Source organism: Coffea arabica, chromosome 11c, assembly GCF_036785885.1.
Source record: "Coffea arabica cultivar ET-39 chromosome 11c, Coffea Arabica ET-39 HiFi, whole genome shotgun sequence".
NCBI lineage: Eukaryota > Viridiplantae > Streptophyta > Magnoliopsida > Gentianales > Rubiaceae > Coffea > Coffea arabica.
The window spans coordinates 22,219,239-22,244,064 of NC_092330.1; the positions used below are offsets into that span (position 1 = coordinate 22,219,239).

The 24,826-nt window shown below is 43.4% G+C and overlaps 11 non-coding genes and 15 pseudogenes across 11 annotated transcripts; all 26 read right to left on the reverse strand.

Moving 5' to 3' along the window:
• Positions 1-786: 786 nt before the first annotated feature.
• Positions 787-904, reverse strand: LOC140018893 (5S ribosomal RNA; annotated as a pseudogene).
• Positions 905-1,315: 411 nt separating this feature from the next.
• LOC140020887 (5S ribosomal RNA) lies at positions 1,316-1,434 on the reverse strand. Its single transcript, XR_011824857.1, has one exon. It is a non-coding gene; the product is annotated as a 5S ribosomal RNA (ribosomal RNA).
• Positions 1,435-2,361: 927 nt separating this feature from the next.
• Positions 2,362-2,479, reverse strand: LOC140018894 (5S ribosomal RNA; annotated as a pseudogene).
• A 2,011-nt stretch (positions 2,480-4,490) lies between these two features.
• On the reverse strand, positions 4,491-4,609 carry LOC140017521 (5S ribosomal RNA). Its single transcript, XR_011823830.1, has one exon. It is a non-coding gene; the product is annotated as a 5S ribosomal RNA (ribosomal RNA).
• A 927-nt stretch (positions 4,610-5,536) lies between these two features.
• LOC140018896 (5S ribosomal RNA) lies at positions 5,537-5,654 on the reverse strand (annotated as a pseudogene).
• Positions 5,655-6,579: 925 nt separating this feature from the next.
• On the reverse strand, positions 6,580-6,697 carry LOC140020768 (5S ribosomal RNA; annotated as a pseudogene).
• Positions 6,698-7,108: 411 nt separating this feature from the next.
• LOC140020889 (5S ribosomal RNA) lies at positions 7,109-7,227 on the reverse strand. The gene has a single exon (XR_011824859.1). It is a non-coding gene; the product is annotated as a 5S ribosomal RNA (ribosomal RNA).
• Positions 7,228-8,149: 922 nt separating this feature from the next.
• On the reverse strand, positions 8,150-8,272 carry LOC140019978 (5S ribosomal RNA; annotated as a pseudogene).
• A 925-nt stretch (positions 8,273-9,197) lies between these two features.
• Positions 9,198-9,315, reverse strand: LOC140018897 (5S ribosomal RNA; annotated as a pseudogene).
• Positions 9,316-11,326: 2,011 nt separating this feature from the next.
• On the reverse strand, positions 11,327-11,445 carry LOC140017691 (5S ribosomal RNA). The gene has a single exon (XR_011823997.1). It is a non-coding gene; the product is annotated as a 5S ribosomal RNA (ribosomal RNA).
• Positions 11,446-12,372: 927 nt separating this feature from the next.
• LOC140018898 (5S ribosomal RNA) lies at positions 12,373-12,490 on the reverse strand (annotated as a pseudogene).
• Positions 12,491-13,415: 925 nt separating this feature from the next.
• LOC140020769 (5S ribosomal RNA) lies at positions 13,416-13,533 on the reverse strand (annotated as a pseudogene).
• A 411-nt stretch (positions 13,534-13,944) lies between these two features.
• On the reverse strand, positions 13,945-14,063 carry LOC140020890 (5S ribosomal RNA). Its single transcript, XR_011824860.1, has one exon. It is a non-coding gene; the product is annotated as a 5S ribosomal RNA (ribosomal RNA).
• Positions 14,064-14,985: 922 nt separating this feature from the next.
• Positions 14,986-15,108, reverse strand: LOC140020127 (5S ribosomal RNA; annotated as a pseudogene).
• Positions 15,109-15,519: 411 nt separating this feature from the next.
• LOC140020891 (5S ribosomal RNA) lies at positions 15,520-15,638 on the reverse strand. Its single transcript, XR_011824861.1, has one exon. It is a non-coding gene; the product is annotated as a 5S ribosomal RNA (ribosomal RNA).
• Positions 15,639-16,560: 922 nt separating this feature from the next.
• On the reverse strand, positions 16,561-16,683 carry LOC140020128 (5S ribosomal RNA; annotated as a pseudogene).
• Positions 16,684-17,094: 411 nt separating this feature from the next.
• Positions 17,095-17,213, reverse strand: LOC140020892 (5S ribosomal RNA). Its single transcript, XR_011824862.1, has one exon. It is a non-coding gene; the product is annotated as a 5S ribosomal RNA (ribosomal RNA).
• A 922-nt stretch (positions 17,214-18,135) lies between these two features.
• LOC140020129 (5S ribosomal RNA) lies at positions 18,136-18,258 on the reverse strand (annotated as a pseudogene).
• Positions 18,259-18,669: 411 nt separating this feature from the next.
• Positions 18,670-18,788, reverse strand: LOC140020893 (5S ribosomal RNA). Its single transcript, XR_011824863.1, has one exon. It is a non-coding gene; the product is annotated as a 5S ribosomal RNA (ribosomal RNA).
• A 922-nt stretch (positions 18,789-19,710) lies between these two features.
• LOC140020130 (5S ribosomal RNA) lies at positions 19,711-19,833 on the reverse strand (annotated as a pseudogene).
• A 411-nt stretch (positions 19,834-20,244) lies between these two features.
• Positions 20,245-20,363, reverse strand: LOC140020894 (5S ribosomal RNA). Its single transcript, XR_011824864.1, has one exon. It is a non-coding gene; the product is annotated as a 5S ribosomal RNA (ribosomal RNA).
• Positions 20,364-21,285: 922 nt separating this feature from the next.
• On the reverse strand, positions 21,286-21,408 carry LOC140020131 (5S ribosomal RNA; annotated as a pseudogene).
• Positions 21,409-21,819: 411 nt separating this feature from the next.
• LOC140020895 (5S ribosomal RNA) lies at positions 21,820-21,938 on the reverse strand. The gene has a single exon (XR_011824865.1). It is a non-coding gene; the product is annotated as a 5S ribosomal RNA (ribosomal RNA).
• Positions 21,939-22,860: 922 nt separating this feature from the next.
• Positions 22,861-22,983, reverse strand: LOC140020132 (5S ribosomal RNA; annotated as a pseudogene).
• Positions 22,984-23,394: 411 nt separating this feature from the next.
• Positions 23,395-23,513, reverse strand: LOC140020896 (5S ribosomal RNA). The gene has a single exon (XR_011824866.1). It is a non-coding gene; the product is annotated as a 5S ribosomal RNA (ribosomal RNA).
• A 922-nt stretch (positions 23,514-24,435) lies between these two features.
• Positions 24,436-24,558, reverse strand: LOC140020133 (5S ribosomal RNA; annotated as a pseudogene).
• Positions 24,559-24,826: the final 268 nt, after the last annotated feature.

Genomic DNA, 24,826 nt, shown 5'->3' on the forward strand with positions numbered 1-24,826 from the left:
TTGATTTGCACCATTTTTTTTTTCCCTCGTCGCGCAACTCTCAATTATCCTGAAATTGATCCTTCACGCTTGCGCTTATACATTTGCGCCGACAACTTTGACCGACGATCCGGGCTTCGATCCAGCCGTACCGTTCCTGACTTGTCTCGCGCCTTCAGATCCGCCTTCATGCTTCGATGAGAAGCAAAATATAAAGCAATCGTTCCGACGGAGCTAAATTACTACAGCATAAAGAACGAAGGGGAAATTTGGATTTCGAAACAAAAAAGGGAGGGGTGCAACACGAGGATTTCCCAGGGGGTCACCTAGGGGTGTCAACGGGCCGGGTCCGGGCCGGAATTCATTATTCCGGACCCGGACCCGGATCCGACCCGTTTACCCGACGGGTCTTTTATTCTGTGTTCCGGATCCGGATCCGGCGAGTCTCGGATCCGGGTCGGGTCTACCCGAACAAATTTGCCAAAATTTATAATTTCTAACAAAAAAGAGAAAAAGATATATTTGTAAACAAATTTCTAGCTAATGCAAAGAAAAAACCAAATAAGAAAATAAATCAAATTGATTATACTCAAATACATCATCCTAATCAAATTATATTGATAATATATATTTTTTATAAATTATTAAAGCATTTATATCCGGATCCGGGTCTAATACGGGTCGGAATACTATATTCCGTATCCGACCCGTTTTTTTGTTTGAAAAAACGGATCCGGATCCGGATAACGGAATTAAATCCCTACCCATACCCGCAAAAATTTCAGGGATCCGATCCGGATCCGGGTCTAGACCCGACCCGTTGACAGGCCTAGGGTCACCCATCCTAGTACTACTGTCGCCCAAGCACGCTTAACTTCGGAGTTCTGATGGGATCCGGTGCATTAGTGCTGGTATGATCGCACCCGCCATGTTCCTTTCGCTTTATTCTTTTAAACTGCCACGTCCTGTGAAGCAGTTTGGCTTTTCTGGACCCGAATTCATTCTAAGCGTCAATTCATGAATTTCCTCTCATCCTTTTATTTATTTACTTTTATATTTTTTTCTTGTTGCTTTGCACCTTTTTTTTCACTCGTCGCACAACTCTCAATTATCCTGAAATTGATCCTTCACGCTTGCGCTTATACATTTGCGCCGACAACATTGACCGACGATCCGGGCTTCGATCCAGCCGTACCGTTCCTGACTTGTCTCGCGCCTTCAGATCCGCCTTCATGCTTCGATAAGAAGCAAAATATAAAGCAATCGTTCCGACGGAACTAAATTACTACAGCATAAAGAACGAAGGGGAAATTTGGATTTCGAAACAAAAAAGGGAGGGGTGCAACACGAGGACTTCCCAGGGGGTCACCCATCCTAGTACTACTCTCGCCCAAGCACGCTTAACTTCGGAGTTCTGATGGGATCCGGTGCATTAGTGCTGGTATGATCGCACCCGCCATGTTCCTTTCGATTTATTCTTTTAAACTGCCCCGTCCTGTGAAGCAGTGTGGCTTTTCTGGACCCGAATTCATTTTAAGCGTCAATTCAAGAATTTCCCCTCATCCTTTTATTTATTTACTTTTACATTTTTTTCTTGTTGATTTGCACCATTTTTTTTTCCCTCGTCGCGCAACTCTCAATTATCCTGAAATTGATCCTTCACGCTTGCGCTTATACATTTGCGCCGACAACTTTGACCGACGATCCGGGCTTCGATCCAGCCGTACCGTTCCTGACTTGTCTCGCGCCTTCAGATCCGCCTTCATGCTTCGATGAGAAGCAAAATATAAAGCAATCGTTCCGACGGAGCTAAATTACTACAGCATAAAGAACGAAGGGGAAATTTGGATTTCGAAACAAAAAAGGGAGGGGTGCAACACGAGGATTTCCCAGGGGGTCACCTAGGGGTGTCAACGGGCCGGGTCCGGGCCGGAATTCATTATTCCGGACCCGGACCCGGATCCGACCCGTTTACCCGACGGGTCTTTTATTCTGTGTTCCGGATCCGGACCCGGCGAGTCTCGGATCCGGGTCGGGTCTACCCGAACAAATTTGCCAAAATTTATAATTTCTAACAAAAAAGAGAAAAAGATATATTTGTAAACTAATTTCTAACTAATGCAAAGAAAAAACCAAATAAGAAAATAAATCAAATTGATTTTACTCAAATACATCATCCTAATCAAATTATATTGATAATATATATTTTTTATAAATTATTAAATCATTTATATCCGGATCCGGGTCTAATACGGGTCGGAATACTATATTCCGTATCCGACCTGTTTTTTTGTTTGAAAAAACGGATCCGGATCCGGATAACGGAATTAAATCCCTACCCATACCCGAAAAAATTTCAGGGATCCGATCCGGATCCGGGTCTAGACCCGACCCGTTGACAGGCCTAGGGTCACCCATCCTAGTACTACTGTCGCCCAAGCACGCTTAACTTCGGAGTTCTGATGGGATCCGGTGCATTAGTGCTGGTATGATCGCACCCGCCATGTTCCTTTCGCTTTATTCTTTTAAACTGCCACGTCCTGTGAAGCAGTTTGGCTTTTCTGGACCCGAATTCATTCTAAGCGTCAATTCATGAATTTCCTCTCATCCTTTTATTTATTTACTTTTATATTTTTTTCTTGTTGCTTTGCACCTTTTTTTTCCCTCGTCGCACAACTCTCAATTATCCTGAAATTGATCCTTCACGCTTGCGCTTATGCATTTGCGCCGACAACTTTGACCGATGATAGAGCCGTTATTTGGCACGATTTGCACTGTCATCTTGTCCTAATTTTGGCTATTCATGGTGCTAAGAAAGGGGATTTCACTCATATTTGACATTTGCGTGAATTGTAGGTGGTTAGCATTAAAAAGATATCGCGGGAAAATATTTCCAGAAGACTTGTCGTCCCAGAGCGTGACCACGCCTTGGAAGGTGGACGAAACCGAAAGACGGACCGTGGTCCATGTGGACCAGGCGCATGGGATCAAAACTCAAAGGGGGAAATAGCTTTTGGAGATTGAATTGTACCAGACGTGTGGGCTTTGGACTGGGAATTGCGGCGGCTATAAGAGGAAAAGAAAAGCAAGATTCAGAATGGACTTTTAGGCTTAGCTTTAATTTTCCTCTTCTGCTCCTTGTCAGGCGCTTGCTCCTGTTCTTTTCTTTTTACTCTTGTTCGCCTGCGGCTAGCGGCCAGGCATTGAATATTCTCGCGGATTGCATCTGGGCTCCGTAGAACGGAGACCCTTTTTACTTTTTGCCTTTGACTCTTCAAAATTCTGTGAGATTACTCTTGTGCTTTTCCAATTCTTCGGCAATTAATTGAATGAATTCAATTAAATCACGTGGGATTGACACGATGAGGAGCGGCTAATTTTCTCCTCTACCCAAAGGTTGACGCGAAGGCGCGGTCCATAATATCTGTGAGATCTAATCGAATCTTCATTATTTCTCCCAATTTATTGTTATTCGTGCATTTCCTGAATTAATTGTTCATGGGTATTTGATTAATTGAATATCAACGGCCGGGTATTTGATTTAATTTAATAGCCTACTGCCACGTTAATTAAATAGAATCCGTAATTGTTCATTTAGTTAACACCCCGTGGCAACCACCATAATTGGCTTTATGATGGGGAAATGCATGATCTAATTTAAATAAACCCTCTTAGCGTGTTTATTGGTTAGGGTTGGGTTCTTCTAGCTTTAATGCAATTGGGTAATTAAATTCCTATGGTCGTACCTAGGGTTGTTATCTGGTTAGGGAAGCAGTTAATGGTCGTACCTTGACTGTCGAAAAGGTAAGGAAGAACTGGTTGTCAGAGCTTATTGATAACTATAACCAACCTAGTGATGAATGAGTGAAATATCTTTGTATCGATGAACATTTACTTGGACCGTACCTGAGCAGTTGATCCTTTGGGTAGAACTTTTATTAATTGCTATTTTTAGTGAATTGTGCCTTGTGAGTTAGTTTTGAATTGAGTTCGCTTTATTTTTATTTTACTTTTATTTTATTTATTTCTCTCCCTTTGAAAATCCCCCAAATTTCGTTCTACTGATTTGGAAAGAAATAATTTCCTACCTGCTCCCTGTGGAATCGACCCTACTTGCCATTGTATGCAAAATTAATATTTTTATAGACAAATCTGGTATATCGGATCAAGCAAACTCTTCGGGAACAGGGTGAATCAAGTAACCCATTGCACACCTAGGGTCCCTGCTCCAGTACTTGGATTCGTTTTATAATTATTTAATTGAGGTGGTAATTAGGACTTTTTAGTAATTATTATTGCACAGGTTCGGCACCTGTCAATTTTTGGCGCCGTTGCCGTTGCCGGGGAGCTGGGCTTCGATCCAGCTGTACCGTTCCTGACTTGTCTCGCGCCTTCAGATCCGCCTTCATGCTTCGATAAGAAGCAAAATATAAAGCAATCGTTCCGACGGAGCTAAATTACTACAGCATAAAGAACGAAGGGGAAATTTGGATTTCGAAACAAAAAAGGGAGGGGTGCAACACGAGGACTTCCCAAGGGGTCACCCATCCTAGTACTACTCTCGCCCAAGCACGCTTAACTTCGGAGTTCTGATGGGATCCGGTGCATTAGTGCTGGTATGATCGCACCCGCCATGTTCCTTTCGCTTTATTCTTTTAAACTGCCCCGTCCTGTGAAGCAGTGTGGCTTTTCTGGACCCGAATTCATTTTAAGCGTCAATTCAAGAATTTCCCCTCATCCTTTTATTTATTTACTTTTACATTTTTTTCTTGTTGATTTGCACCATTTTTTTTTCCCTCGTCGCGCAACTCTCAATTATCTTGAAATTGATCCTTCACGCTTGCGCTTATACATTTGCGCCGACAACATTGACCGACGATCCGGGCTTCGATCCAGCCGTACCGTTCCTGACTTGTCTCGCGCCTTCAGATCCGCCTTCATGCTTCGATGAGAAGCAAAATATAAAGCAATCGTTCCGACGGAGCTAAATTACTACAGCATAAAGAACGAAGGGGAAATTTGGATTTCGAAACAAAAAAGGGAGGGGTGCAACACGAGGATTTCCCAGGGGGTCACCTAGGGGTGTCAACGGGCCGGGTCCGGGCCGGAATTCATTATTCCGGACCCGGACCCGGATCCGACCCGTTTACCCGACGGGTCTTTTATTCTGTGTTCCGGATCCGGACCCGGCGAGTCTCGGATCCGGGTCGGGTCTACCCGAACAAATTTGCCAAAATTTATAATTTCTAACAAAAAAGAGAAAAAGATATATTTGTAAACTAATTTCTAACTAATGCAAAGAAAAAACCAAATAAGAAAATAAATCAAATTGATTTTACTCAAATACATCATCCTAATCAAATTATATTGATAATATATATTTTTTATAAATTATTAAATCATTTATATCCGGATCTGGGTCTAATACGGGTCGGAATATTATATTCCGTATCCGACCCGATTTTTTGTTTGAAAAAACGGATCCGGATCCGGATAACGGAATTAAATCCCTACCCATACCCGAAAAAATTTCAGAGATCCGATCCGGATCCGGGTCTAGACCCGACCCGTTGACAGGCCTAGGGTCACCCATCCTAGTACTACTGTCGCCCAAGCACGCTTAACTTCGGAGTTCTGATGGGATCCGGTGCATTAGTGCTGGTATGATCGCACCCGCCATGTTCCTTTCGCTTTATTCTTTTAAACTGCCACGTCCTGTGAAGCAGTTTGGCTTTTCTGGACCCGAATTCATTCTAAGCGTCAATTCATGAATTTCCTCTCATCCTTTTATTTATTTACTTTTATATTTTTTTCTTGTTGCTTTGCACCTTTTTTTTCCCTCGTCGCACAACTCTCAATTATCCTGAAATTGATCCTTCACGCTTGCGCTTATACATTTGCGCCGACAACTTTGACCGACGATCCGGGATTCGATCCAGCCGTACCGTTCCTGACTTGTCTCGCGCCTTCAGATCCGCCTTCATGCTTCGATGAGAAGCAAAATATAAAGCAATCGTTCCGACGGAGCTAAATTACTACAGCATAAAGAACGAAGGGGAAATTTGGATTTCGAAACAAAAAAGGGAGGGGTGCAACACGAGGATTTCCCAGGGGGTCACCTAGGGGTGTCAACGGGCCGGGTCCGGGCCGGAATTCATTATTCCGGACCCGGACCCGGATCCGACCCGTTTACCCGACGGGTCTTTTATTCTGTGTTCCGGATCCGGACCCGGCGAGTCTCGGATCCGGGTCGGGTCTACCCGAACAAATTTGCCAAAATTTATAATTTCTAACAAAAAAGAGAAAAAGATATATTTGTAAACAAATTTCTAGCTAATGCAAAGAAAAAACCAAATAAGAAAATAAATCAAATTGATTTTACTCAAATACATCATCCTAATCAAATTATATTGATAATATATATTTTTTATAAATTATTAAATCATTTATATCCGGATCCGGGTCTAATACGGGTCGGAATACTATATTCCGTATCCGACCCGTTTTTTTGTTTGAAAAAACGGATCCGGTTACGGATAACGGAATTAAATCCCTACCCATACCCGCAAAAATTTCAGGGATCCGATCCGGATCCGGGTCTAGACCCGACCCGTTGACCGGCCTAGGGTCACCCATCCTAGTACTACTGTCGCCCAAGCACGCTTAACTTCGAAGTTCTGATAGGATCCGGTGCATTAGTGCTAGTATGATCGCACCCGCCATTTTCCTTTCGCTTTATTCTTTTAAACTGCCACGTCCTGTGAAGCAGTTTGGCTTTTCTGGACCCGAATTCATTCTAAGCGTCAATTCATGAATTTCCTCTCATCCTTTTATTTATTTACTTTTATATTTTTTTCTTGTTGCTTTGCACCTTTTTTTTCACTCGTCGCACAACTCTCAATTATCCTGAAATTGATCCTTCACGCTTGCGCTTATACATTTGTGCCGACAACATTGACCGACGATCCGGGCTTCGATCCAGCCGTACCGTTCCTGACTTGTCTCGCGCCTTCAGATCCGCCTTCATGCTTCGATAAGAAGCAAAATATAAAGCAATCGTTCCGACGGAGCTAAATTACTACAGCATAAAGAACGAAGGGGAAATTTGGATTTCGAAACAAAAAAGGGAGGGGTGCAACACGAGGACTTCCCAGGGGGTCACCCATCCTAGTACTACTCTCGCCCAAGCACGCTTAACTTCGGAGTTCTGATGGGATCCGGTGCATTAGTGCTGGTATGATCGCACCCGCCATGTTCCTTTCGCTTTATTCTTTTAAACTGCCCCGTCCTGTGAAGCAGTGTGGCTTTTCTGGACCCGAATTCATTTTAAGCGTCAATTCAAGAATTTCCCCTCATCCTTTTATTTATTTACTTTTACATTTTTTTCTTGTTGATTTGCACCATTTTTTTTTCCCTCGTCGCGCAACTCTCAATTATCCTGAAATTGATCCTTCACGCTTGCGCTTATACATTTGCGCCGACAACTTTGACCGACGATCCGGGCTTCGATCCAGCCGTACCGTTCCTGACTTGTCTCGCGCCTTCAGATCCGCCTTCATGCTTCGATGAGAAGCAAAATATAAAGCAATCGTTCCGACGGAGCTAAATTACTACAGCATAAAGAACGAAGGGGAAATTTGGATTTCGAAACAAAAAAGGGAGGGGTGCAACACGAGGATTTCCCAGGGGGTCACCTAGGGGTGTCAACGGGCCGGGTCCGGGCCGGAATTCATTATTCCGGACCCGGACCCGGATCCGACCCGTTTACCCGACGGGTCTTTTATTCTGTGTTCCGGATCCGGACCCGGCGAGTCTCGGATCCGGGTCGGGTCTACCCGAACAAATTTGCCAAAATTTATAATTTCTAACAAAAAAGAGAAAAAGATATATTTGTAAACTAATTTCTAACTAATGCAAAGAAAAAACCAAATAAGAAAATAAATCAAATTGATTTTACTCAAATACATCATCCTAATCAAATTATAATGATAATATATATTTTTTATAAATTATTAAATCATTTATATCCGGATCCGGGTCTAATACGGGTCGGAATACTATATTCCGTATCCGACCCGTTTTTTTGTTTGAAAAAACGGATCCGGATCCGGATAACGGAATTAAATCCCTACCCATACCCGAAAAAATTTCAGGGATCCGATCCGGATCCGGGTCTAGACCCGTCCCGTTGACAGGCCTAGGGTCACCCATCCTAGTACTACTGTCGCCCAAGCACGCTTAACTTCGGAGTTCTGATGGGATCCGGTGCATTAGTGCTGGTATGATCACACCCGCCATGTTCCTTTCGCTTTATTCTTTTAAACTGCCACGTCCTGTGAAGCAGTTTGGCTTTTCTGGACCCGAATTCATTCTAAGCGTCAATTCATGAATTTCCTCTCATCCTTTTATTTATTTACTTTTATATTTTTTTCTTGTTGCTTTGCACCTTTTTTTTCACTCGTCGCACAACTCTCAATTATCCTGAAATTGATCCTTCACGCTTGCGCTTATACATTTGCGCCGACAACATTGACCGACGATCCGGGCTTCGATCCAGCCGTACCGTTCCTGACTTGTCTCGCGCCTTCAGATCCGCCTTCATGCTTCGATAAGAAGCAAAATATAAAGCAATCGTTCCGACGGAGCTAAATTACTACAGCATAAAGAACGAAGGGGAAATTTGGATTTCGAAACAAAAAAGGGAGGGGTGCAACACGAGGATTTCCCAGGGGGTCACCTAGGGGTGTCAACGGGCCGGGTCCGGGCCGGAATTCATTATTCCGGACCCGGACCCGGATCCGACCCGTTTACCCGACGGGTCTTTTATTCTGTGTTCCGGATCCGGACCCGGCGAGTCTCGGATCCGGGTCGGGTCTACCCGAACAAATTTGCCAAAATTTATAATTTCTAACAAAAAAGAGAAAAAGATATATTTGTAAACTAATTTCTAACTAATGCAAAGAAAAAACCAAATAAGAAAATAAATCAAATTGATTTTACTCAAATACATCATCCTAATCAAATTATATTGATAATATATATTTTTTATAAATTATTAAATCATTTATATCCGGATCCGGGTCTAATACGGGTCGGAATACTATATTCCGTATCCGACCTGTTTTTTTGTTTGAAAAAACGTATCCGGATCCGGATAACGGAATTAAATCCCTACCCATACCCGAAAAAATTTCAGGGATCCGATCCGGATCCGGGTCTAGACCCGACCCGTTGACAGGCCTAGGGTCACCCATCCTAGTACTACTGTCGCCCAAGCACGCTTAACTTCGGAGTTCTGATGGGATCCGGTGCATTAGTGCTGGTATGATCGCACCCGCCATGTTCCTTTCGCTTTATTCTTTTAAACTGCCACGTCCTGTGAAGCAGTTTGGCTTTTCTGGACCCGAATTCATTCTAAGCGTCAATTCATGAATTTCCTCTCATCCTTTTATTTATTTACTTTTATATTTTTTTCTTGTTGCTTTGCACCTTTTTTTTCCCTCGTCGCACAACTCTCAATTATCCTGAAATTGATCCTTCACGCTTGCGCTTATGCATTTGCGCCGACAACTTTGACCGATGATAGAGCCGTTATTTGGCACGATTTGCACTGTCATCTTGTCCTAATTTTGGCTATTCATGGTGCTAAGAAAGGGGATTTCACTCATATTTGACATTTGCGTGAATTGTAGGTGGTTAGCATTAAAAAGATATCGCGGGAAAATATTTCCAGAAGACTTGTCGTCCCAGAGCGTGACCACGCCTTGGAAGGTGGACGAAACCGAAAGACGGACCGTGGTCCATGTGGACCAGGCGCATGGGATCAAAACTCAAAGGGGGAAATAGCTTTTGGAGATTGAATTGTACCAGACGTGTGGGCTTTGGACTGGGAATTGCGGCGGCTATAAGAGGAAAAGAAAAGCAAGATTCAGAATGGACTTTTAGGCTTAGCTTTAATTTTCCTCTTCTGCTCCTTGTCAGGCGCTTGCTCCTGTTCTTTTCTTTTTACTCTTGTTCGCCTGCGGCTAGCGGCCAGGCATTGAATATTCTCGCGGATTGCATCTGGGCTCCGTAGAACGGAGACCCTTTTTACTTTTTGCCTTTGACTCTTCAAAATTCTGTGAGATTACTCTTGTGCTTTTCCAATTCTTCGGCAATTAATTGAATGAATTCAATTAAATCACGTGGGATTGACACGATGAGGAGCGGCTAATTTTCTCCTCTACCCAAAGGTTGACGCGAAGGCGCGGTCCATAATATCTGTGAGATCTAATCGAATCTTCATTATTTCTCCCAATTTATTGTTATTCGTGCATTTCCTGAATTAATTGTTCATGGGTATTTGATTAATTGAATATCAACGGCCGGGTATTTGATTTAATTTAATAGCCTACTGCCACGTTAATTAAATAGAATCCGTAATTGTTCATTTAGTTAACACCCCGTGGCAACCACCATAATTGGCTTTATGATGGGGAAATGCATGATCTAATTTAAATAAACCCTCTTAGCGTGTTTATTGGTTAGGGTTGGGTTCTTCTAGCTTTAATGCAATTGGGTAATTAAATTCCTATGGTCGTACCTAGGGTTGTTATCTGGTTAGGGAAGCAGTTAATGGTCGTACCTTGACTGTCGAAAAGGTAAGGAAGAACTGGTTGTCAGAGCTTATTGATAACTATAACCAACCTAGTGATGAATGAGTGAAATATCTTTGTATCGATGAACATTTACTTGGACCGTACCTGAGCAGTTGATCCTTTGGGTAGAACTTTTATTAATTGCTATTTTTAGTGAATTGTGCCTTGTGAGTTAGTTTTGAATTGAGTTCGCTTTATTTTTATTTTACTTTTATTTTATTTATTTCTCTCCCTTTGAAAATCCCCCAAATTTCGTTCTACTGATTTGGAAAGAAATAATTTCCTACCTGCTCCCTGTGGAATCGACCCTACTTGCCATTGTATGCAAAATTAATATTTTTATAGACAAATCTGGTATATCGGATCAAGCAAACTCTTCGGGAACAGGGTGAATCAAGTAACCCATTGCACACCTAGGGTCCCTGCTCCAGTACTTGGATTCGTTTTATAATTATTTAATTGAGGTGGTAATTAGGACTTTTTAGTAATTATTATTGCACAGGTTCGGCACCTGTCAATTTTTGGCGCCGTTGCCGTTGCCGGGGAGCTGGGCTTCGATCCAGCTGTACCGTTCCTGACTTGTCTCGCGCCTTCAGATCCGCCTTCATGCTTCGATAAGAAGCAAAATATAAAGCAATCGTTCCGACGGAGCTAAATTACTACAGCATAAAGAACGAAGGGGAAATTTGGATTTCGAAACAAAAAAGGGAGGGGTGCAACACGAGGACTTCCCAAGGGGTCACCCATCCTAGTACTACTCTCGCCCACGCACGCTTAACTTCGGAGTTCTGATGGGATCCGGTGCATTAGTGCTGGTATGATCGCACCCGCCATGTTCCTTTCGCTTTATTCTTTTAAACTGCCCCGTCCTGTGAAGCAGTGTGGCTTTTCTGGACCCGAATTCATTTTAAGCGTCAATTCAAGAATTTCCCCTCATCCTTTTATTTATTTACTTTTACATTTTTTTCTTGTTGATTTGCACCATTTTTTTTTCCCTCGTCGCGCAACTCTCAATTATCTTGAAATTGATCCTTCACGCTTGCGCTTATACATTTGCGCCGACAACATTGACCGACGATCCGGGCTTCGATCCAGCCGTACCGTTCCTGACTTGTCTCGCGCCTTCAGATCCGCCTTCATGCTTCGATGAGAAGCAAAATATAAAGCAATCGTTCCGACGGAGCTAAATTACTACAGCATAAAGAACGAAGGGGAAATTTGGATTTCGAAACAAAAAAGGGAGGGGTGCAACACGAGGATTTCCCAGGGGGTCACCTAGGGGTGTCAACGGGCCGGGTCCGGGCCGGAATTCATTATTCCGGACCCGGACCCGGATCCGACCCGTTTACCCGACGGGTCTTTTATTCTGTGTTCCGGATCCGGACCCGGCGAGTCTCGGATCCGGGTCGGGTCTACCCGAACAAATTTGCCAAAATTTATAATTTCTAACAAAAAAGAGAAAAAGATATATTTGTAAACTAATTTCTAACTAATGCAAAGAAAAAACCAAATAAGAAAATAAATCAAATTGATTTTACTCAAATACATCATCCTAATCAAATTATATTGATAATATATATTTTTTATAAATTATTAAATCATTTATATCCGGATCTGGGTCTAATACGGGTCGGAATATTATATTCCGTATCCGACCCGATTTTTTGTTTGAAAAAACGGATCCGGATCCGGATAACGGAATTAAATCCCTACCCATACCCGAAAAAATTTCAGAGATCCGATCCGGATCCGGGTCTAGACCCGACCCGTTGACAGGCCTAGGGTCACCCATCCTAGTACTACTGTCGCCCAAGCACGCTTAACTTCGGAGTTCTGATGGGATCCGGTGCATTAGTGCTGGTATGATCGCACCCGCCATGTTCCTTTCGCTTTATTCTTTTAAACTGCCACGTCCTGTGAAGCAGTTTGGCTTTTCTGGACCCGAATTCATTCTAAGCGTCAATTCATGAATTTTCTCTCATCCTTTTATTTATTTACTTTTATATTTTTTTCTTGTTGCTTTGCACCTTTTTTTTCCCTCGTCGCACAACTCTCAATTATCCTGAAATTGATCCTTCACGCTTGCGCTTATACATTTGCGCCGACAACTTTGACCGACGATCCGGGATTCGATCCAGCCGTACCGTTCCTGACTTGTCTCGCGCCTTCAGATCCGCCTTCATGCTTCGATGAGAAGCAAAATATAAAGCAATCGTTCCGACGGAGCTAAATTACTACAGCATAAAGAACGAAGGGGAAATTTGGATTTCGAAACAAAAAAGGGAGGGGTGCAACACGAGGATTTCCCAGGGGGTCACCTAGGGGTGTCAACGGGCCGGGTCCGGGCCGGAATTCATTATTCCGGACCCGGACCCGGATCCGACCCGTTTACCCGACGGGTCTTTTATTCTGTGTTCCGGATCCGGACCCGGCGAGTCTCGGATCCGGGTCGGGTCTACCCGAACAAATTTGTCAAAATTTATAATTTCTAACAAAAAAGAGAAAAAGATATATTTGTAAACAAATTTCTAGCTAATGCAAAGAAAAAACCAAATAAGAAAATAAATCAAATTGATTTTACTCAAATACATCATCCTAATCAAATTATATTGATAATATATATTTTTTATAAATTATTAAATCATTTATATCCGGATCCGGGTCTAATACGGGTCGGAATACTATATTCCGTATCCGACCCGTTTTTTTGTTTGAAAAAACGGATCCGGATACGGATAACGGAATTAAATCCCTACCCATACCCGCAAAAATTTCAGGGATCCGATCCGGATCCGGGTCTAGACCCGACCCGTTGACCGGCCTAGGGTCACCCATCCTAGTACTACTGTCGCCCAAGCACGCTTAACTTCGAAGTTCTGATAGGATCCGGTGCATTAGTGCTAGTATGATCGCACCCGCCATTTTCCTTTCGCTTTATTCTTTTAAACTGCCACGTCCTGTGAAGCAGTTTGGCTTTTCTGGACCCGAATTCATTCTAAGCGTCAATTCATGAATTTTCTCTCATCCTTTTATTTATTTACTTTTATATTTTTTTCTTGTTGCTTTGCACCTTTTTTTTCACTCGTCGCACAACTCTCAATTATCCTGAAATTGATCCTTCACGCTTGCGCTTATACATTTGCGCCGACAACATTGACCGACGATCCGGGCTTCGATCCAGCCGTACCGTTCCTGACTTGTCTCGCGCCTTCAGATCCGCCTTCATGCTTCGATAAGAAGCAAAATATAAAGCAATCGTTCCGACGGAGCTAAATTACTACAGCATAAAGAACGAAGGGGAAATTTGGATTTCGAAACAAAAAAGGGAGGGGTGCAACACGAGGACTTCCCAGGGGGTCACCCATCCTAGTACTACTCTCGCCCAAGCACGCTTAACTTCGGAGTTCTGATGGGATCCGGTGCATTAGTGCTGGTATGATCGCACCCGCCATGTTCCTTTCGCTTTATTCTTTTAAACTGCCCCGTCCTGTGAAGCAGTGTGGCTTTTCTGGACCCGAATTCATTTTAAGCGTCAATTCAAGAATTTCCCCTCATCCTTTTATTTATTTACTTTTACATTTTTTTCTTGTTGATTTGCACCATTTTTTTTTCCCTCGTCGCGCAACTCTCAATTATCCTGAAATTGATCCTTCACGCTTGCGCTTATACATTTGCGCCGACAACTTTGACCGACGATCCGGGCTTCGATCCAGCCGTACCGTTCCTGACTTGTCTCGCGCCTTCAGATCCGCCTTCATGCTTCGATGAGAAGCAAAATATAAAGCAATCGTTCCGACGGAGCTAAATTACTACAGCATAAAGAACGAAGGGGAAATTTGGATTTCGAAACAAAAAAGGGAGGGGTGCAACACGAGGATTTCCCAGGGGGTCACCTAGGGGTGTCAACGGGCCGGGTCCGGGCCGGAATTCATTATTCCGGACCCGGACCCGGATCCGACCCGTTTACCCGACGGGTCTTTTATTCTGTGTTCCGGATCCGGACCCGGCGAGTCTCGGATCCGGGTCGGGTCTACCCGAACAAATTTGCCAAAATTTATAATTTCTAACAAAAAAGAGAAAAAGATATATTTGTAAACTAATTTCTAACTAATGCAAAGAAAAAACCAAATAAGAAAATAAATCAAATTGATTTTACTCAAATACATCATCCTAATCAAATTATAATGATAATATATATTTTTTATAAATTATTAAATCATTTATATCCGGATCCGGGTCTAATACGGGTCGGAATACTATATTCCGTATCCGACCCGTTTTTTTGTTTGAAAAAACGGATCCGGATCCGGATAACGGAATTAAATCCCTACCCATACCCGAAAAAATTTCAGGGATCCGATCCGGATCCGGGTCTAGACCCGTCCCGTTGACAGGCCTAGGGTCACCCATCCTAGTACTACTGTCGCCCAAGCACGCTTAACTTCGGAGTTCTGATGGGATCCGGTGCATTAGTGCTGGTATGATCGCACCCGCCATGTTCCTTTCGCTTTATTCTTTTAAACTGCCACGTCCTGTGAAGCAGTTTGGCTTTTCTGGACCCGAATTCATTCTAAGCGTCAATTCATGAATTTCCTCTCATCCTTTTATTTATTTACTTTTATATTTTTTTCTTGTTGCTTTGCACCTTTTTTTTCACTCGTCGCACAACTCTCAATTATCCTGAAATTGATCCTTCACGCTTGCGCTTATACATTTGCGCCGACAACATTGACCGACGATCCGGGCTTCGATCCAGCCGTACCGTTCCTGACTTGTCTCGCGCCTTCAGATCCGCCTTCATGCTTCGATAAGAAGCAAAATATAAAGCAATCGTTCCGACGGAACTAAATTACTACAGCATAAAGAACGAAGGGGAAATTTGGATTTCGAAACAAAAAAGGGAGGGGTGCAACACGAGGACTTCCCAGGGGGTCACCCATCCTAGTACTACTCTCGCCCAAGCACGCTTAACTTCGGAGTTCTGATGGGATCCGGTGCATTAGTGCTGGTATGATCGCACCCGCCATGTTCCTTTCGCTTTATTCTTTTAAACTGCCCCGTCCTGTGAAGCAGTGTGGCTTTTCTGGACCCGAATTCATTTTAAGCGTCAATTCAAGAATTTCCCCTCATGCTTTTATTTATTTACTTTTACATTTTTTTCTTGTTGATTTGCACCATTTTTTTTTCCCTCGTCGCGCAACTCTCAATTATCCTGAAATTGATCCTTCACGCTTGCGCTTATACATTTGCGCCGACAACTTTGACCGACGTTCCGGGCTTCGATCCAGCCGTACCGTTCCTGACTTGTCTCGCGCCTTCAGATCCGCCTTCATGCTTCGATGAGAAGCAAAATATAAAGCAATCGTTCCGACGGAGCTAAATTACTACAGCATAAAGAACGAAGGGGAAATTTGGATTTCGAAACAAAAAAGGGAGGGGTGCAACACGAGGATTTCCCAGGGGGTCACCTAGGGGTGTCAACGGGCCGGGTCCGGGCCGGAATTCATTATTCCGGACCCGGACCCGGATCCGACCCGTTTACCCGACGGGTCTTTTATTCTGTGTTCCGGATCCGGACCCGGCGAGTCTCGGATCCGGGTCGGGTCTACCCGAACAAATTTGCCAAAATTTATAATTTCTAACAAAAAAGAGAAAAAGATATATTTGTAAACTAATTTCTAACTAATGCAAAGAAAAAACCAAATAAGAAAATAAATCAAATTGATTTTACTCAAATACATCATCCTAATCAAATTATAATGATAATATATATTTTTTATAAATTATTAAATCATTTATATCCGGATCCGGGTCTAATACGGGTCGGAATACTATATTCCGTATCCGACCCGTTTTTTTGTTTGAAAAAACGGATCCGGATCCGGATAACGGAATTAAATCCCTACCCATACCCGAAAAAATTTCAGGGATCCGATCCGGATCCGGGTCTAGACCCGTCCCGTTGACAGGCCTAGGGTCACCCATCCTAGTACTACTGTCGCCCAAGCACGCTTAACTTCGGAGTTCTGATGGGATCCGGTGCATTAGTGCTGGTATGATCGCACCCGCCATGTTCCTTTCGCTTTATTCTTTTAAACTGCCACGTCCTGTGAAGCAGTTTGGCTTTTCTGGACCCGAATTCATTCTAAGCGTCAATTCATGAATTTCCTCTCATCCTTTTATTTATTTACTTTTATATTTTTTTCTTGTTGCTTTGCACCTTTTTTTTCACTCGTCGCACAACTCTCAATTATCCTGAAATTGATCCTTCACGCTTGCGCTTATACATTTGCGCCGACAACATTGACCGACGATCCGGGCTTCGATCCAGCCGTACCGTTCCTGACTTGTCTCGCGCCTTCAGATCCGCCTTCATGCTTCGATAAGAAGCAAAATATAAAGCAATCGTTCCGACGGAACTAAATTACTACAGCATAAAGAACGAAGGGGAAATTTGGATTTCGAAACAAAAAAGGGAGGGGTGCAACACGAGGACTTCCCAGGGGGTCACCCATCCTAGTACTACTCTCGCCCAAGCACGCTTAACTTCGGAGTTCTGATGGGATCCGGTGCATTAGTGCTGGTATGATCGCACCCGCCATGTTCCTTTCGCTTTATTCTTTTAAACTGCCCCGTCCTGTGAAGCAGTGTGGCTTTTCTGGACCCGAATTCATTTTAAGCGTCAATTCAAGAATTTCCCCTCATCCTTTTATTTATTTACTTTTACATTTTTTTCTTGTTGATTTGCACCATTTTTTTTTCCCTCGTCGCGCAACTCTCAATTATCCTGAAATTGATCCTTCACGCTTGCGCTTATACATTTGCGCCGACAACTTTGACCGACGATCCGGGCTTCGATCCAGCCGTACCGTTCCTGACTTGTCTCGCGCCTTCAGATCCGCCTTCATGCTTCGATGAGAAGCAAAATATAAAGCAATCGTTCCGACGGAGCTAAATTACTACAGCATAAAGAACGAAGGGGAAATTTGGATTTCGAAACAAAAAAGGGAGGGGTGCAACACGAGGATTTCCCAGGGGGTCACCTAGGGGTGTCAACGGGCCGGGTCCGGGCCGGAATTCATTATTCCGGACCCGGACCCGGATCCGACCCGTTTACCCGACGGGTCTTTTATTCTGTGTTCCGGATCCGGACCCGGCGAGTCTCGGATCCGGGTCGGGTCTACCCGAACAAATTTGCCAAAATTTATAATTTCTAACAAAAAAGAGAAAAAGATATATTTGTAAACTAATTTCTAACTAATGCAAAGAAAAAACCAAATAAGAAAATAAATCAAATTGATTTTACTCAAATACATCATCCTAATCAAATTATAATGATAATATATATTTTTTATAAATTATTAAATCATTTATATCCGGATCCGGGTCTAATACGGGTCGGAATACTATATTCCGTATCCGACCCGTTTTTTTGTTTGAAAAAACGGATCCGGATCCGGATAACGGAATTAAATCCCTACCCATACCCGAAAAAATTTCAGGGATCCGATCCGGATCCGGGTCTAGACCCGTCCCGTTGACAGGCCTAGGGTCACCCATCCTAGTACTACTGTCGCCCAAGCACGCTTAACTTCGGAGTTCTGATGGGATCCGGTGCATTAGTGCTGGTATGATCGCACCCGCCATGTTCCTTTCGCTTTATTCTTTTAAACTGCCACGTCCTGTGAAGCAGTTTGGCTTTTCTGGACCCGAATTCATTCTAAGCGTCAATTCATGAATTTCCTCTCATCCTTTTATTTATTTACTTTTATATTTTTTTCTTGTTGCTTTGCACCTTTTTTTTCACTCGTCGCACAACTCTCAATTATCCTGAAATTGATCCTTCACGCTTGCGCTTATACATTTGCGCCGACAACATTGACCGACGATCCGGGCTTCGATCCAGCCGTACCGTTCCTGACTTGTCTCGCGCCTTCAGATCCGCCTTCATGCTTCGATAAGAAGCAAAATATAAAGCAATCGTTCCGACGGAACTAAATTACTACAGCATAAAGAACGAAGGGGAAATTTGGATTTCGAAACAAAAAAGGGAGGGGTGCAACACGAGGACTTCCCAGGGGGTCACCCATCCTAGTACTACTCTCGCCCAAGCACGCTTAACTTCGGAGTTCTGATGGGATCCGGTGCATTAGTGCTGGTATGATCGCACCCGCCATGTTCCTTTCGCTTTATTCTTTTAAACTGCCCCGTCCTGTGAAGCAGTGTGGCTTTTCTGGACCCGAATTCATTTTAAGCGTCAATTCAAGAATTTCCCCTCATGCTTTTATTTATTTACTTTTACATTTTTTTCTTGTTGATTTGCACCATTTTTTTTTCCCTCGTCGCGCAACTCTCAATTATCCTGAAATTGATCCTTCACGCTTGCGCTTATACATTTGCGCCGACAACTTTGACCGACGTTCCGGGCTTCGATCCAGCCGTACCGTTCCTGACTTGTCTCGCGCCTTCAGATCCGCCTTCATGCTTCGATGAGAAGCAAAATATAAAGCAATCGTTCCGACGGAGCTAAATTACTACAGCATAAAGAACGAAGGGGAAATTTGGATTTCGAAACAAAAAAGGGAGGGGTGCAACACGAGGATTTCCCAGGGGGTCACCTAGGGGTGTCAACGGGCCGGGTCCGGGCCGGAATTCATTATTCCGGACCCGGACCCGGATCCGACCCGTTTACCCGACGGGTCTTTTATTCTGTGTTCCGGATCCGGACCCGGCGAGTCTCGGATCCGGGTCGGGTCTACCCGAACAAATTTGCCAAAATTTATAATTTCTAACAAAAAAGAGAAAAAGATATATTTGTAAACTAATTTCTAACTAATGCAAAGAAAAAACCAAATAAGAAAATAAATCAAATTGATTTTACTCAAATACATCATCCTAATCAAATTATAATGATAATATATATTTTTTATAAATTATTAAATCATTTATATCCGGATCCGGGTCTAATACGGGTCGGAATACTATATTCCGTATCCGACCCGTTTTTTTGTTTGAAAAAACGGATCCGGATCCGGATAACGGAATTAAATCCCTACCCATACCCGAAAAAATTTCAGGGATCCGATCCGGATCCGGGTCTAGACCCGTCCCGTTGACAGGCCTAGGGTCACCCATCCTAGTACTACTGTCGCCCAAGCACGCTTAACTTCGGAGTTCTGATGGGATCCGGTGCATTAGTGCTGGTATGATCGCACCCGCCATGTTCCTTTCGCTTTATTCTTTTAAACTGCCACGTCCTGTGAAGCAGTTTGGCTTTTCTGGACCCGAATTCATTCTAAGCGTCAATTCATGAATTTCCTCTCATCCTTTTATTTATTTACTTTTATATTTTTTTCTTGTTGCTTTGCACCTTTTTTTTCACTCGTCGCACAACTCTCAATTATCCTGAAATTGATCCTTCACGCTTGCGCTTATACATTTGCGCCGACAACATTGACCGACGATCCGGGCTTCGATCCAGCCGTACCGTTCCTGACTTGTCTCGCGCCTTCAGATCCGCCTTCATGCTTCGATAAGAAGCAAAATATAAAGCAATCGTTCCGACGGAACTAAATTACTACAGCATAAAGAACGAAGGGGAAATTTGGATTTCGAAACAAAAAAGGGAGGGGTGCAACACGAGGACTTCCCAGGGGGTCACCCATCCTAGTACTACTCTCGCCCAAGCACGCTTAACTTCGGAGTTCTGATGGGATCCGGTGCATTAGTGCTGGTATGATCGCACCCGCCATGTTCCTTTCGCTTTATTCTTTTAAACTGCCCCGTCCTGTGAAGCAGTGTGGCTTTTCTGGACCCGAATTCATTTTAAGCGTCAATTCAAGAATTTCCCCTCATCCTTTTATTTATTTACTTTTACATTTTTTTCTTGTTGATTTGCACCATTTTTTTTTCCCTCGTCGCGCAACTCTCAATTATCCTGAAATTGATCCTTCACGCTTGCGCTTATACATTTGCGCCGACAACTTTGACCGACGATCCGGGCTTCGATCCAGCCGTACCGTTCCTGACTTGTCTCGCGCCTTCAGATCCGCCTTCATGCTTCGATGAGAAGCAAAATATAAAGCAATCGTTCCGACGGAGCTAAATTACTACAGCATAAAGAACGAAGGGGAAATTTGGATTTCGAAACAAAAAAGGGAGGGGTGCAACACGAGGATTTCCCAGGGGGTCACCTAGGGGTGTCAACGGGCCGGGTCCGGGCCGGAATTCATTATTCCGGACCCGGACCCGGATCCGACCCGTTTACCCGACGGGTCTTTTATTCTGTGTTCCGGATCCGGACCCGGCGAGTCTCGGATCCGGGTCGGGTCTACCCGAACAAATTTGCCAAAATTTATAATTTCTAACAAAAAAGAGAAAAAGATATATTTGTAAACTAATTTCTAACTAATGCAAAGAAAAAACCAAATAAGAAAATAAATCAAATTGATTTTACTCAAATACATCATCCTAATCAAATTATAATGATAATATATATTTTTTATAAATTATTAAATCATTTATATCCGGATCCGGGTCTAATACGGGTCGGAATACTATATTCCGTATCCGACCCGTTTTTTTGTTTGAAAAAACGGATCCGGATCCGGATAACGGAATTAAATCCCTACCCATACCCGAAAAAATTTCAGGGATCCGATCCGGATCCGGGTCTAGACCCGTCCCGTTGACAGGCCTAGGGTCACCCATCCTAGTACTACTGTCGCCCAAGCACGCTTAACTTCGGAGTTCTGATGGGATCCGGTGCATTAGTGCTGGTATGATCGCACCCGCCATGTTCCTTTCGCTTTATTCTTTTAAACTGCCACGTCCTGTGAAGCAGTTTGGCTTTTCTGGACCCGAATTCATTCTAAGCGTCAATTCATGAATTTCCTCTCATCCTTTTATTTATTTACTTTTATATTTTTTTCTTGTTGCTTTGCACCTTTTTTTTCACTCGTCGCACAACTCTCAATTATCCTGAAATTGATCCTTCACGCTTGCGCTTATACATTTGCGCCGACAACATTGACCGACGATCCGGGCTTCGATCCAGCCGTACCGTTCCTGACTTGTCTCGCGCCTTCAGATCCGCCTTCATGCTTCGATAAGAAGCAAAATATAAAGCAATCGTTCCGACGGAACTAAATTACTACAGCATAAAGAACGAAGGGGAAATTTGGATTTCGAAACAAAAAAGGGAGGGGTGCAACACGAGGACTTCCCAGGGGGTCACCCATCCTAGTACTACTCTCGCCCAAGCACGCTTAACTTCGGAGTTCTGATGGGATCCGGTGCATTAGTGCTGGTATGATCGCACCCGCCATGTTCCTTTCGCTTTATTCTTTTAAACTGCCCCGTCCTGTGAAGCAGTGTGGCTTTTCTGGACCCGAATTCATTTTAAGCGTCAATTCAAGAATTTCCCCTCATGCTTTTATTTATTTACTTTTACATTTTTTTCTTGTTGATTTGCACCATTTTTTTTTCCCTCGTCGCGCAACTCTCAATTATCCTGAAATTGATCCTTCACGCTTGCGCTTATACATTTGCGCCGACAACTTTGACCGACGTTCCGGGCTTCGATCCAGCCGTACCGTTCCTGACTTGTCTCGCGCCTTCAGATCCGCCTTCATGCTTCGATGAGAAGCAAAATATAAAGCAATCGTTCCGACGGAGCTAAATTACTACAGCATAAAGAACGAAGGGGAAATTTGGATTTCGAAACAAAAAAGGGAGGGGTGCAACACGAGGATTTCCCAGGGGGTCACCTAGGGGTGTCAACGGGCCGGGTCCGGGCCGGAATTCATTATTCCGGACCCGGACCCGGATCCGACCCGTTTACCCGACGGGTCTTTTATTCTGTGTTCCGGATCCGGACCCGGCGAGTCTCGGATCCGGGTCGGGTCTACCCGAACAAATTTGCCAAAATTTATAATTTCTAACAAAAAAGAGAAAAAGATATATTTGTAAACTAATTTCTAACTAATGCAAAGAAAAAACCAAATAAGAAAATAAATCAAATTGATTTTACTCAAATACATCATCCTAATCAAATTATAATGATAATATATATTTTTTATAAATTATTAAATCATTTATATCCGGATCCGGGTCTAATACGGGTCGGAATACTATATTCCGTATCCGACCCGTTTTTTTGTTTGAAAAAACGGATCCGGATCCGGATAACGGAATTAAATCCCTACCCATACCCGAAAAAATTTCAGGGATCCGATCCGGATCCGGGTCTAGACCCGTCCCGTTGACAGGCCTAGGGTCACCCATCCTAGTACTACTGTCGCCCAAGCACGCTTAACTTCGGAGTTCTGATGGGATCCGGTGCATTAGTGCTGGTATGATCGCACCCGCCATGTTCCTTTCGCTTTATTCTTTTAAACTGCCACGTCCTGTGAAGCAGTTTGGCTTTTCTGGACCCGAATTCATTCTAAGCGTCAATTCATGAATTTCCTCTCATCCTTTTATTTATTTACTTTTATATTTTTTTCTTGTTGCTTTGCACCTTTTTTTTCACTCGTCGCACAACTCTCAATTATCCTGAAATTGATCCTTCACGCTTGCGCTTATACATTTGCGCCGACAACATTGACCGACGATCCGGGCTTCGATCCAGCCGTACCGTTCCTGACTTGTCTCGCGCCTTCAGATCCGCCTTCATGCTTCGATAAGAAGCAAAATATAAAGCAATCGTTCCGACGGAACTAAATTACTACAGCATAAAGAACGAAGGGGAAATTTGGATTTCGAAACAAAAAAGGGAGGGGTGCAACACGAGGACTTCCCAGGGGGTCACCCATCCTAGTACTACTCTCGCCCAAGCACGCTTAACTTCGGAGTTCTGATGGGATCCGGTGCATTAGTGCTGGTATGATCGCACCCGCCATGTTCCTTTCGCTTTATTCTTTTAAACTGCCCCGTCCTGTGAAGCAGTGTGGCTTTTCTGGACCCGAATTCATTTTAAGCGTCAATTCAAGAATTTCCCCTCATCCTTTTATTTATTTACTTTTACATTTTTTTCTTGTTGATTTGCACCATTTTTTTTTCCCTCGTCGCGCAACTCTCAATTATCCTGAAATTGATCCTTCACGCTTGCGCTTATACATTTGCGCCGACAACTTTGACCGACGATCCGGGCTTCGATCCAGCCGTACCGTTCCTGACTTGTCTCGCGCCTTCAGATCCGCCTTCATGCTTCGATGAGAAGCAAAATATAAAGCAATCGTTCCGACGGAGCTAAATTACTACAGCATAAAGAACGAAGGGGAAATTTGGATTTCGAAACAAAAAAGGGAGGGGTGCAACACGAGGATTTCCCAGGGGGTCACCTAGGGGTGTCAACGGGCCGGGTCCGGGCCGGAATTCATTATTCCGGACCCGGACCCGGATCCGACCCGTTTACCCGACGGGTCTTTTATTCTGTGTTCCGGATCCGGACCCGGCGAGTCTCGGATCCGGGTCGGGTCTACCCGAACAAATTTGCCAAAATTTATAATTTCTAACAAAAAAGAGAAAAAGATATATTTGTAAACTAATTTCTAACTAATGCAAAGAAAAAACCAAATAAGAAAATAAATCAAATTGATTTTACTCAAATACATCATCCTAATCAAATTATAATGATAATATATATTTTTTATAAATTATTAAATCATTTATATCCGGATCCGGGTCTAATACGGGTCGGAATACTATATTCCGTATCCGACCCGTTTTTTTGTTTGAAAAAACGGATCCGGATCCGGATAACGGAATTAAATCCCTACCCATACCCGAAAAAATTTCAGGGATCCGATCCGGATCCGGGTCTAGACCCGTCCCGTTGACAGGCCTAGGGTCACCCATCCTAGTACTACTGTCGCCCAAGCACGCTTAACTTCGGAGTTCTGATGGGATCCGGTGCATTAGTGCTGGTATGATCGCACCCGCCATGTTCCTTTCGCTTTATTCTTTTAAACTGCCACGTCCTGTGAAGCAGTTTGGCTTTTCTGGACCCGAATTCATTCTAAGCGTCAATTCATGAATTTCCTCTCATCCTTTTATTTATTTACTTTTATATTTTTTTCTTGTTGCTTTGCACCTTTTTTTTCACTCGTCGCACAACTCTCAATTATCCTGAAATTGATCCTTCACGCTTGCGCTTATACATTTGCGCCGACAACATTGACCGACGATCCGGGCTTCGATCCAGCCGT